The 12,979-nt window shown below is 30.1% G+C and overlaps 1 long non-coding RNA gene across 1 annotated transcript; it reads right to left on the bottom strand.

Moving 5' to 3' along the window:
* Positions 1–2,514: 2,514 nt before the first annotated feature.
* On the bottom strand, positions 2,515–9,453 carry LOC150034198 (uncharacterized). Its single transcript, XR_016532288.1, has 2 exons — positions 9,176–9,453; positions 2,515–5,079 (listed from the first exon to the last, which is right to left on the bottom strand). It is a non-coding gene; the product is annotated as an uncharacterized LOC150034198 (long non-coding RNA).
* Positions 9,454–12,979: the final 3,526 nt, after the last annotated feature.

Here is a 12,979-nt window from a genome sequence, read left to right as displayed (position 1 = left end):
TTTAATATGAATCATATTAATATTAATTTTAACATATAATTTCTATATGAATCATATTCACATAATTAATACATGAATCATATTCAAATATTTATTTCTCTCATAAACCTATATAAATTTAATATGAATCATATTCACATTAAATTTTAAAATATAACTTTTATATGAATCATATTCATATATTTAATATTTGAATCATATTCAAATATTTATTTCTCTCATAAAACTATATAAATTTAATATGAATCATATTCACACTAAATTTTAACTTATAATTTTTATATGAATCATATTCGTATAATTAATATTTGAATCATATTCAAATATTTATTTCTCTCATAAAAGTGTATCAACATACATTATATTATATAATGTATCAATATAAATTATTTAACTGTAACTTATATAATTAAATTCCCTTTAATTAATTTGAACAATTCAAATCACACGAAAATTAATTTGATTCTCATCAGTCCTCATTGAGCTAACGAAGGGATCTTATGAGCCTATAGAATGAAGCTTCAATGATATGAGATTAATTGATTAACCTCTTTTAATCAAATTAATCAACATTCATTAACTGTCAGTCACTTTACTAAAGACCGACAGTTGAACTCTTCGAACTATAGATATATTTATTTATCCATTGGATATAACCAATCAACAGTGCATTAACCCTTCACAAATTACTCGTAAGTACAGCTAGATCAAATTACTGTTTTACCCCTGTAGTTACATCTAACTCCTTAAGTACCACTGATCTCTCTAATGAACATTTAGTCATAGTCCAACTATGATCGAACCTCTCTCGAGCCAGGAGAAGGTGAGGTATCTCATTGTTCAAGCTCCGGAATCAGCCCTTAAGGGAGCAATTTATCTTCTTACTCTAACTATAGGGAAGGAGTGAAGTCCTTTTTCTTATGTAGCTGTGTTCCCAGCTCCCCAATCAGATGAATCTCCAAAATGGTAAGCTTATTAAGCCAACGAATCTGGCCACTCTCACACATACAAATCAAAGGATTGTCTTCATAGGCAAGAGTTCACAACTCACTTAGGATTAAGGCCAAGTCATCTATGGTCATCGTGATGAAATGTATGTCTCTTCTAGTAATGGCGTTATAAAGAGTGACTTAACATTTCGTGGTCCGGTCTTTATACAAACTCTTTTATATAAGATACTCCCGCTCACATATCTCCATAAGAATGATCAGGATCAGATTATTTGTAGTACTTCACAATAATTATAACAACTACAAAACGGGTCGTATCAGTAGTGTTACCAAGATAAGATATCAAACCTTATCCATATACTATAGACCATTTAGATTATCACTTAAACATGATCCACTTGTATGTCTCCACATACATGTTTAAATTACATCAAATAATCTTGGATCTTAGGTTAATGGATGATTTCACAAGTAATATAAAATTAATCAACCATTGATTCAACTAACATAAAACTACGAGTCTTTAGGGCATACATCCCAACAAGATGATCAACAATAAGTTAGGTTGTTACGTGTGTCATTGTAATTGTCATTACTTTACAAATAAGTACAATGTTGTTAACACTTGACTTTTTATATTAGTGAATTTATCTGTCCCGGTCATATTGCCCTCGATCGTAGGTGGTGGATCATGAACTGGATTACTAAACTCTGTGTGTTGCTTGTTTAATTAGTTGTTGGGAGTTTATTTGTTGTCTATGTGATTGCCTAGGGTGCAGTCTAGGTTGTACTAATTTTCAAGCATTTCCTTTAAATATTTCTTGTTTAAAAAAGTAAGGTTTGTCACATGAATGAGTGCAAATTGGGAAGCATATTTTTCTATGGAAAATAATGCCTCGCTTGATAACATTTAGATATAGTTTGATAGCTATTCATCTTTTTATTTTTGAAATTTGTGTTTGCTTCTCATAATTTCTTAACCGTTATTTTCATATTTCATAGGTAAATATTTGAATTCTTAAATCCCGTTTGATAACCATTTTTTTCGACTTTTGATTTTTGAAATTTTAAAGCTTTTAAACTCTAATTCACTTCTAAATATTCTATGTTATGTGTTGTCTACTTTCTATAAAATGTGTTTAAAAAATCAAGCCATGTTTGAAAATTTTTTAAAAAGAAAAAGAAAAAAGTGTAGTTTTATTGAACATTAAAACTTAAACAAATTCCAGAAAAAAAAAAAAAAATTTTAAGAACTACTTTTCTTAGTTTTCAAAATCCAATAAATCAATAGATCAATCGTATTTAAATGTTCTTAGTATGAAACTCAACGTACAAATTGCAAATTTCAAGGGAAATTCTCTCTAATCAAACTTTCAACAAGCACACATGCTCATATATATTTTATTTATGGTAAAACTCTTCAAAACAACATGGTAGCAAGGCTTTACATAGCCTTCTAATAAAACTCTAATATCACCTCGTCAATCATATCAAAATTACGAAACTTAATATATCAAAATAGTTATATATATACAAAAATCTTCCAATAATCAACAAGACACGCTTCATGGAAGTTCACGATAAACTATCTTTTATTCAAAGATGGTACTTTTTACAGTACTACTGTTCAACAGTTATACTCGAGATCGTTAAACCATATTGTAAAAACAAAAATAGTTTAGAAAAAGAAGGCAAAAAATCAAATGATGGTGTATTCGCGTTGCTCGGAATATTTGACGAGTAATTCAAAATCCTTCTCGCCGATGAATCCGTCTCTGTCGGAATCAGCATGAAGAAGAGCGAGACGAGCTCTATAAGATGGCAAAAAGGCGCCGATAAATCGGAAGGCTTCGGTGAGCTCGGAGGTGCTCAGGCGGCCATCCTTGTCGCTGTCATGGTTTTTGAAGATTATAAGTAGCTGATCTCTTGATAGCTTAGCCCTTGGATGGTATGATTTGCTTTTCCTCGCCATCTCCCAACTCCTTTCCGTTTTTTTCCCTCTGTTTTTTCTTTTGTTTCTGTTTGCTTTGCATAGAGCTTTGAGGAGTAGTTCTCTTTATATATTGAAGCTCAATAGCCATGTGATCGAATTAATTTGTGCATTAAATATTATTATTCTTTTACTCGTTTTTCTTTCATTTAATTTAGGGTTTAGATTCCTAAAACGTCAGACTTGTTCGGTCAAAGTGAGAGAAATTAAAAGAGAAAAAATTAAAGGTTGCTTATATTTATAGACATTAAAAAAAAGAAAAAAAAAACTAAAAGATAGGATGATAATTGTAATTATATTCTCAAACTTTCAATTGTAAAAATTGAGTACTAAAATTTGTACGAGAGTTAAAATTAGATCTTCATACTTGCACAATGGTAGAAATTGTAACAATTGTATAGGCTTGAGGGCTCATTTTTTATCATTTGGAGTTCTAATTTCTACTGTTATTGTAAGTTTATGGGTCCAATTTTACACTTATAGAAGTTTGAAGGTCAACTTTTTACAATTGAAAGTTTAATGGTTGGTGTAATTGCAACTATTACGATACTCTCAAGGTGGTTTTTGTAATTTGCAAAAAAAAAAAAAAAAAAAAAATCCTTAATTTTTAAAAATAGAAAAAAAATTCAAATTGTAAAAATAGCAAAACGATTTTTTTTATGTAATTAGAAAATGTTCAAAATACCCATATACTCTAATTTTGATTAAAAAAACGTCATGACCTAAAACAAATCCTAAATTAATTAAACTAACGCAAATATACTGTATTTAAGTATATTCAGGTCACTAACAACATCTCCACCATACACTTTGAATTGTTAGCCATTTGATCAATGGTGTCCATGGGTTCGGGGAGCACAATTCCATACAAGAACATAAATTTAGTCCATGGACTTCTGATTTGTTTCTATTATAGATGTTCATAAGGCGGGATAGATCCCTATCCCGTCCCCTATTTCAATCTCCATCCCCGCAAAATTTTCCGCGGGAAAATTCTTTGTTCATTATTTTTAACATATTCATTTATTAAAAAAAATTTAAATTTATTCTCGATCAAATAAAGTTTTTAATATTAAATGGTCATTTCCAATAATTTTTTATTCATGAAAACATTATAAAATTTCTCAATAAAAAAAATTATATTTTATATGCAAAAATTATATTTAAAATATTTAATCTCATAGTTATTAAAAGTTAAAATTTAAATTTTACGATATTGTAGCTTCTTAGGCTTCAACTTAAATATTCAAACATCTATATCTTAGAAATGTACTAAAATATGAAAAAGTTGAGATGAAATTTAGAAAATAGCTAATTAAAGAAGCAATGATTTTTTAAAGTATTTAGTGTGTGTGTATGAAATGTGAGTTTATTATATATACATGTATAAATTGTTGGGTTATATGTTCTAAAACTCGCAGTTTGTAAGATTAAACATATTATATTGACAATAAATATGTTATTGATGTTTATTCAATAAAACTATTACTGAATTGCACATGTAAAGCTAAATCCAATAAACTAAGATCTATGACTATTACATGAGTATTTGAACTTTATGTGGAGACATAGGAATGGATAAAGTTTGAGTAAATAGCCAGAACTATAGTATACGAATAAGGTTGGGTACATAACACTATCAGATGTGACCCACTTTGTATTTAATACAAACGATATGATCCTAAATCGTTTATATGGATACATGCGAGTGGGGCATCTTATGCAATTATGCAAAGAGTTTGCATAAGACCAGACCAAGAAAAAATGTCACTTTTACTTTATATCATTGTTTACTGTTTAAGATTGACTGTTTCAAGAGGATGATCTAGGTAACTCAACCTTAATCCTGAGCTAACTAGGAACTCTTGTTTATTCGGGATTATCCTTAGATTTGCATAGGTGAGGGTTAACTCAAAAGCGCTAATTCAATAAATCTCCCATTTCATGGGTAATGTCAGGTAGATAGTTGGGGACATGGGGTGCAAGATAAAATTCCCTCCTACCTGCTTTTAGGAATAGTAGAGAGCTTGTTCTTCACCCTCTCATTGGCATTGATTAGAGGATCAATGTGTGATTTAAGGAGTAAGATGTAATTTCGAGGGTAAAATAGCATTTAATCCGACCATTATTACGAATAACCTGTGAAGGATCAACTTACTGATTAGTATTAAATCAAGTGGACAGAGATATATCTACAGTAAGAAGAGTCCAACTAATTGGATTTTAATGGAGTAACCCGATAGTTAATAAATGTTAGATTAATTTGGTTTAAAAGTTTAGCCAATTAATCTAGCATTGTTGGACCATGATTTTTAGGTCCATTAGGTCCTCTACTAGCTCACAAACGGATTAAAAGTGATGAGTAAGTTTGAAACATTCAAATAGAATCAATAATTATATACGATATAATTACATGTTTAATTAAACGAAATTAAAGAATTGGATAATATTTAAATTTTATTTAAATATTAATTACATGAATATGGATTCATGTATTAGGAATCGGTGGTTGAATAATTTGATATTTGATATCAAATTTCAAATAAATTAAATAATTTAATTAAATTTAGTTTTATTCCAAATTAATTATTAGAATTAATTTTGGTTAAAAATTAAATTGAATTAATTTTAGATTTTGAAATTTAATTCCAAATCAAATCTATATTTAATTATTATTCAATTTAATTAAAAAATGGAAGAAAATGGGATTCCCACTTTCTCCATTATTGAATTTCACCTCCTTCTTGCTTCCAATTTGTGCAATTTGAGGTGTCAAATTCAAAAGGCGATGCAATTGAATTACTGTTGAGTTTTTGCTGGTTGAAAGAAGAAGAGTTCTTCACCTAAACACCTAAAAACAGTCTTCTCCTCTTACAAAATTCATTCTATTAGAACTCGTTTTGATTTCCACAAATCAATCTAAGGTCCAAGAGAATAGCAGGGAAGATCAAGTGGTAGTTACAAGGATTTGTTGAGGAGATTTGAACTGGATTTGTTGAATTGAAGAGTTCTACAAAGGTAAGACTAAAATCCTCTTTATTATTCTATGAGCATATTGTCTTAATTGCTAAAATTGATGAATTAAAGTGATTAATGATCTTGATATCTTCCGCTAATTGCATGTTAACTCCAACATAAATATGATATAAATATGTTATATTCATCGGGGGCGAGGTTGGAGTCGAGATTGAGGACGGGAACATTCCCCCTTTCCGTCCATGTTTAGCGCTCAATGGGAAGAAAATTCTCCCTACCCTCATTCCCGACCTTATTCGAGCGATACCCATAAGATAAATGGAAATCTTTAATTTTTATATATGATCTGTGAACTTTAAAATATGTCTAATAAGTTCCTAAATTTTTAATGATGTATTTGATTGACTCCTTAAATCTGGACAGCAATTAACCTTCTGGGAAGAGCGAATAATACTAACCACAAAAGTTTACATGAATCTAAACTTACTCAGAGTAATTTTCTCATCTTGGCATGATATCACTTTACACAAATTCAACAAAAGATTTTTTTTAATAAATTTTTTTAAGTCTTTTATTATTATTATTATTATTTTAATAATTTTGGCGTCAACGGGGAAGAAGTAATTTCCAAGAAAGGTTTTTTTTTTTTTTTAATAAAAAAAGAAAAGGCCTTTAAAAGCCTTAATTAGTGGGAACTTTTATTTTCTGTTACCGATTCTTATTCCCTTAATTTGTATAGGAAATCGCATTATATGCAATATTAATAATCAAAAGAGTTGTCAACATTTAAGAATTTAAGAATTAAAAAAATAAAATAAAATAAAATAAAACCCCCAAAAGAGTATTGTGTAACAGAGCGTCGTTTTATTTAAGAATGATTTTAGAACCTTCTATAGACAAAAAGTAACATAACATTGAAAATCTCCAACTAATCAAGGCATCAAATAACTCAACTTAAATTATAACTTAAACTAATGTTATGACTTAATCGCTTTTATTTAACTTGTTGGAGTTCTAAATTGATTATATTTGTTTAAGAGTGATTAAAATTGTTATTATTTTGATTTAATGGTGTCCTAAAAAATGTCTCATAAGATCTCATTTCGGATGTTATTTTTGTAATATTATTTTTTCTTATGAGAATATTCTGCATTGTTATTAATTTGGGATGTTTTCCTTAGTTATGGTATGTCGATATTGAATGAGTATTGTTCTTCTCCTGCTATGCTTATTTAAAAGCAAGTTTTTGGATTTGCTAAGGTTACCACTTTTGAGTCTAGAATTGAGCATTTGCCTTTCAACAAAGATCTCCATAGCAAGAAGTATGGTAGTTATTTTGTGGTATGTTGTATTATTATTGGTGAGTTATTCTAAGCAATCTTGAGAAGTTTCTTGATTTTTAGGGGGAGTCTAAGGCATCATTGATTGAAAAGGACCTCTCATCCTTAAGGGGATCCTAAGATAACATTGATAGAGAAGGAATTCTCAAATTTAATGGGAGCTTAAGTTTATTGAAGTGGTCTTATTTGGATAGTGGAAAGATAAAGCATCGAAGAGAAGGTGTTCTCACACTTAGGGGGAACCTAAGTGATTCATCATTAATATGCACAAACTTAGGAGGTGCCTAAGTTCTATCGAGAAAAAGTCTCACATCTTGGGATAGCCTACGTGATCAATAATAAGTTAGGCTCTACATGTTTTATTGTTTTTGCCATTATTTTACAGATAAATATAATGTTGCAAATGCTCAACTTTTCATATTAGTGAATTTATCTTTCCCAGACACATTGCTCCCTAGACATAGGTGGCAGATCACGAACTGGATTACCAAACTCGGTGTATTGCTTGTTTAATTAGTTGTTGGTACTTTATTTTTTTTCTGAGATTGTCAAGACTATCTGTGGAATATTTGTGTTCTGCATAATGAATCACCTTAATTTCATAACTAGTTTTCTTACAATCAAATATAATCTTAATCAAAAATGAAATTTTAAAAATATATACATAGTAAAGGTGGAGTCTAGATTGCACCATCTTCAAGCATCTCTTTTAAATATCTATTATTTAAAAAAGCAAAGTTTGCTACATGAATGAGTGTAACTTAGAAAGCATAAATAATATCTCATTCGATGACATTTAGATTAGTTTGGTAACTATTTGGTATTTTATTTTTGAAAATTGTGTTTGTTTCTCTTAATTTCTTAACTGTCGTTTTCATATTTCTTAGGTAAACATTTGAATTCTCAAGCCCTGTTTGGTACCTTTATTTTTTTATTTTTTATTTTAGTTTTTATGAAAATTTAAAGTTCTTAAACTCTACTTTCACCTTTAAATTGTATGTTAGATAAGCTTTTAAACTTTACTTTCACCTCTAATTTAGATGGTTGATGATCCATAAGTGGTATGGAAGGTTTTAACCAAGCATTAATGGCAAAGCATGCTTGGAGGTTATTTTTAGAACTAAACCTATTAGTTTCAAGGGTGTGATGAAGAGTCTATATTATAGAGATTGTAATGTCTTGAATGTTGAACCTGGGGAGAATGACCCATATACTTATGGAAGAGCATATGGTGGAGCTACTCCTTTCTTAAAAAAAAGGCTTAAGATATAGAGTAGCCAATGAATTGATTGTGATAATGTTCCTCATGACCCATGGATTCCAAATGAAAGTGTTTAAATAATTCTTTTGATCAAGCATTAGTCTCTTAATTTATCAAACTGAATGGTGTATGGAATATTGATCTTCTTATCACAGCAACTATTCCAGAAGATTTGTGAAATTATTAAAAAACTTCCCCCGAATCTAAAGAAGGAAGATAAGATGGTTTGGCACTATGATAAAAATGGGTTTATATTCTATAAAACCAAGGTACAAATGGTTTCAGAAATCAAGGTTATGTATTAACTCATCAAGTGAGAATTATATGGAGAATATTTGGAAGAAGGTTTGGAAGCTGAATGTTACTTTAAAAATCAGACTTTTGCTTTGGCGTTCCCTGAAGAATAAATTAGCAACAAGAACAAATTTGGCAAAGAAAGGAATCGAATTAATGCCAGTATGCCCTGTTTGTGAATCAAGAAGAGAAAGTGTTGATCACGTCCTGTTTTTTTTTAAGGGATTGAATCCCAAAGCGAAAGCGATTAAACGTAGTGTTTTTTAACTGGGATTGTGAAAATCAAAATTAATTTTTACTAAAATAAAAATAAGCCAAGCATATTGATTTTTCAATCCTAAAAATTAAAGATGAAGAATGTTACCTTTGAAGAATCCGTAAATCTTCAAACAATTCCCTCCAAGGTCACGATCAACGCTACTATAAATATCCAAGAATTGTTCCACCAATGTGAACACCATCAATCGGAATCCTCATTATTCTCAAGACACAAGGAAATGAAGTGTGGGCTTCAAGAGAATTTAAGCAGGAAAAGTTTTTTCTTGATCTTTGTGAGAGTGAGAGAGAGTACAAGTGCAAGGAGGTCTCTCTGTTTTACATAGAGAAGGAATAAGAGGGAGAAGAGGAGGGAGTTACGTTAACTCTCATCCCCACGTTTGCTGAAATAACATTAATATAGTGTTTATAACATGGTTAACTAACCATTAATAAGTATATTACATGCATTTATAATCATATTATAACTCTACTTTTAACCTATAATTTTAATATGAATCAAATTCATATTAAATTTTAATCTATAGTATAAAACTTATTTAAAATATTTGAATCTTATTCAAATATTTTTCTTTCACATATTATATAGTTTTAATTATAAATCATATTTATAATTAACTGTAAATTATGATGTATCAACATATATTATACTTCGTATTAATCATATCAATATAATTAATTACTTGAATTCACATAATAATCTGAACAATTCAAATTATTCCAAAAATGATTATTTTTGTTTCTATCCTTAGTGAGCTAATAAGGAGACTTATTGGACCTACAGATTAGAAGTTTCGATGATATGAGATTAACCAACTAAAATTTTTAACTATATATATTGGATATAACCAATTAACAGTAAGTTGACCCTTCACAAATTGCTCGTAACTACAGTTGAGTCAAAATTATCATTTTACCTTTATAGTTATATCTAACTCCTTAGTTGCCACCGATTCTTCTAATGAACAAACAATTTATAGTCTAACTATAAACTGTACCCTCTCGGACCAATGAGTAGGTGGGGTCTCATTGTTCAAGTTTCAGGATCAGCTATTAAGGGAGCAATTTATCTACTTTCCCTTTATATGGGAAAGAGTGAATTCCATCTTGTGTAATTGTGTTCTTAGCTCCCTACTTGGACAAAACCCCAAAATGGTAGATATATTGAATCGATGAAACAAACCATTCTCACCCATACAGATCAAAGGTTTACCCTCATAGATAGATGTTCACAACTCATCTAGAATTAAGGCCAAGTTACTTATGGTCATCCTAGTGAAAAGTTAGTGTCTACAAGCAATGGTTTTAGACTAAGAAACTAATTATTTCGTGGTCCAGTCTTATATATAAACTCTTTATATACTCTATCCCCACTCACATGTCTTCACATGAACAATATGGATCATATTTTTTTGTAACACTTACAACTCATATAAAAATTATAAAGTGGGTCGTATCCATAGTGTCACCAGGATAAGGCACCTAACCTTAACCATATAGAGACCTTTTAGGCCATTACTTGAACGTGATCTCCGTGTATGTCTACCACATACTGTTCAAGTTTTATTCAATGACCTTGGATGTTAGTTTATTGGATTGAGTTAATGCTATTTAAATGTCGAATAAAATACTTCTTATTTTATTAAATAAATAATTTATATTTACACAAATTACAAACTACAAGATGAACGAGATTTAAGACGCTAAATCCAACAATCTCCTACTTATCCTAAAGCGAGTGGGGAGTACAATACACGATATAATATGAAATACAATACGATAAACTAGGGCATTCTCTATACCAAAAAATCTCTCACTTGCCCTAGACAGACAAGATGACACATATTCTGTAGACCCAACTCTCTAGGTGACCCTACAAAAACTTAGTTGTGAGAGTCTTTGTAAAAGGATCAGGAAATTTGTCCTCCAAAGAGATCTATATGATGATCACATCTCCCCGTTGCACAATCTCCCTGATGAGATGATACTTGTGTTCGATGTGCTTTCCTCATTTGTAGTTTTGAGGCTCCTTGGAGTTTGTCACAATACAACCATTATCATAATATAGGGTGATGGACGTTGACATGTTTGGAACAATTTCTAAATCTTTCAAAAACTTCATAAGTCAGACAACTTCTTTAGTAGCTCCACAAACAACTATATACTCTGCCTCCATGGTAGAGTCAACAATACAACCTCGTTTGATGGTACCTCATACTATCCCTCCGTTAAGAGTGAATACGGATTTTGATCTAGATTTTCTGGAATCCTTATCAGTCTGAAAATCATAGTCAGTGTATTCTATAAGGATCAAATCCTTAGCATCATACACTAGTATATAGTTTCTCGTTCTCCTAAGATACTTGACAATAGTTTTAACCGCCTTTCAGTGATCAAATCCTGGATTGGATTGATATCTACTAACTATTCTCATTATTTAGCAAATATCTGGCCTAATACACAACATGACATATATTAGGCTACCTACTACAGATGCATAGGAAATTCATCTCATCTCCTCAACTTCTTGAGGTGTCTTAGGATACTGTTTCTTAGACAGAATAATTCACTTTTCTAGGTAGGTTCCCATGTAGGGGTACGATGTTTCCGTCATCTTAAGTACCCTAGCCTAGACAAAACCCGCCTTAGGACAAAAAGTCCCTTATAGATACATTTGTCAGATATTTAATCTTTTATTAACAATCAATTTAATCCTACTAAGCCAATTAAAATATTAAAATAAGATTTTTAATCTTATTAGAAATATGATCTTAGGTCTATCTCCATCATGTTTCAAAATAATTTTAAAAGATGATTATAACCAAAGGTTTGCATGCAACTCTTAATTGTTGATTTTAATTCAAATTTCATTTAATTATAATGTTTATAAATAAATAAAACAATTAAAACATTCATTGTATGCTTGACATACTTCAGTTAATCATAACATTTATAAATTAACCTAAGGTGGTGTCATGCTTCATGCATTCTCAATTCATTATTAACATGTATAACATTTATATAATAAAGTAATGAATCAAGCTATAGCATACATCCATACATTCATTCAACCATATATTATAACAATTATAATATAAATGATGCATGGATATGCTATAAATGCATGCATACATATACTATAACTTTTGTAATATATGATGCATGTGCATGCTATATAATTTAAATTATGCATATACATATATTATAACACTTATAATATAGAATGATACATGAATATAAATGCATAACCTATGGTGGGTTTTAAATCTATATGACATACAACATAACATATAAGAAAAAAATATACATCACATGTATATTTAAAACTAACAGTTAATGGACTGGGATAAGACACCTAAAAGGAATTTAAAAGCTAATTATTACAAGAAAAGAGTCAACCGGTTCAAATACAAGCGAATCGGGCTTTGAACCGCTTGAACCATACCAATCAACCACCGAATCGAACCTGAACCACCTGAAAAGATTGAACTACGGTCGAACCAGATGAACCACGAACCGAACCAAACTAGAACCGATTGGTTCTTTCCACATTGCAGCGTTGCAACGCTGCGATACAGTCCCTTTTTAGCAGTGTCGAACTCCATCGAAATTTCATCGGAAAAGGTCGCGTTTTCTCTAGAAAACCACCAGGAACATCACGAACGACTCAAAGACTATTAATACAGACTCTATTGCATATAATTATGCTCAAAACAAGGGTCTTTACAAACCAATTTATAAAAGAATAAATCCTTAAAACTAAGTATCATATCCCGAAACATCCATCAACAAAACCACATTCATCACAAAGCTATTCATCACATGAATTATGAACAGAATGTAGAAAGGAAAAAATTTACCAGCACTGTAAAATTTAATTTTAAAAAAAATA

Source organism: Benincasa hispida, chromosome 9 (assembly GCF_027475165.1).
Source record: "Benincasa hispida cultivar pf3 chromosome 9, pf3_genome.v1.1, whole genome shotgun sequence".
Classification (NCBI taxonomy): Eukaryota; Viridiplantae; Streptophyta; class Magnoliopsida; order Cucurbitales; family Cucurbitaceae; genus Benincasa; species Benincasa hispida.
This window is presented reverse-complemented; position numbering and strand designations above follow the sequence as displayed.